Source organism: Buceros rhinoceros, unplaced genomic scaffold (genome assembly GCF_000710305.1).
Source record: "Buceros rhinoceros silvestris isolate BGI_N320 unplaced genomic scaffold, ASM71030v1 scaffold25981, whole genome shotgun sequence".
Classification (NCBI taxonomy): domain Eukaryota; kingdom Metazoa; phylum Chordata; class Aves; order Bucerotiformes; family Bucerotidae; genus Buceros; species Buceros rhinoceros.
This window is the reverse complement of record NW_010392894.1, coordinates 22,513-23,374: the sequence shown is the minus strand read 5'-3', so window position 1 is coordinate 23,374 and position 862 is coordinate 22,513.

Here is an 862-nt window from a genome sequence, read left to right as displayed (position 1 = left end):
TGCATCAGGTTTATTTTTTCACTGGCACTATTTTTCCTGCTTCTTCTTGGTTATAGTGACCACCAGAAATCCTTAGGGAACGAAAGTGACTCCTCTTACTGTAAAATCCACCCTTTGTTTCCTGACCTACCTTTCCAGCCACCCGTTGTGGGACGGTGGAAAAGTGTTCTGACAAAGCGTTGCGTGCCTGTCCTGTTTGCACATACTTTCTCTAACCATCCTAAAATAACCTGTGGGAAAGAAGTTCTGCAGAGCAAGTACGACTGAGAAAAGCGCTTCCTGGAGTTCGTTTGAGCCCACGACCTGCTAGCTTGATATTATGCCCTTTTAGTTCTTGTGCTGGAGGGGAATATGGACAGCTGTCCCTGTCATATTTTGTAGGTGTTTTCTCTAGACTGAAGAGTCCTAGTTCAGATTTATAGTAGCCCTTTTTCAAGGCATGAGGAATGAGACTTACATACTCAAAACACGTTCAGGTTGTGAATTCCCTCTGAATCTGTGCTGTGGTGGTATTTTCTCTGTTCCTTCCCTAATAATGCTTAGCACTAGCTGGCACTTTTCCTGCTTGAAGTTCCATCTTCTCCTTCTTGATTGATAACAGTATTGAAATAAATAATTATATTAACCCATAAAATGTAAAATTAAGGTTGATTCACCCCTTTGTAGTTATCAACATTACATTTTGATTGTCCAGTCAGCATCAGAAGGTTCTGCTGCTCTGGTGTTTGTTTTCGTGGTTGGCTCGTCATCACTGTTCGCAGCTAGCTGGCATTAAGAGCCATTTGCTGGCTGCGTGGCTGTTCATCCGCTTTATGGGTTTTGGGGTTACACCTGAATATGCTTCTCTCATATCCAAGCCGGA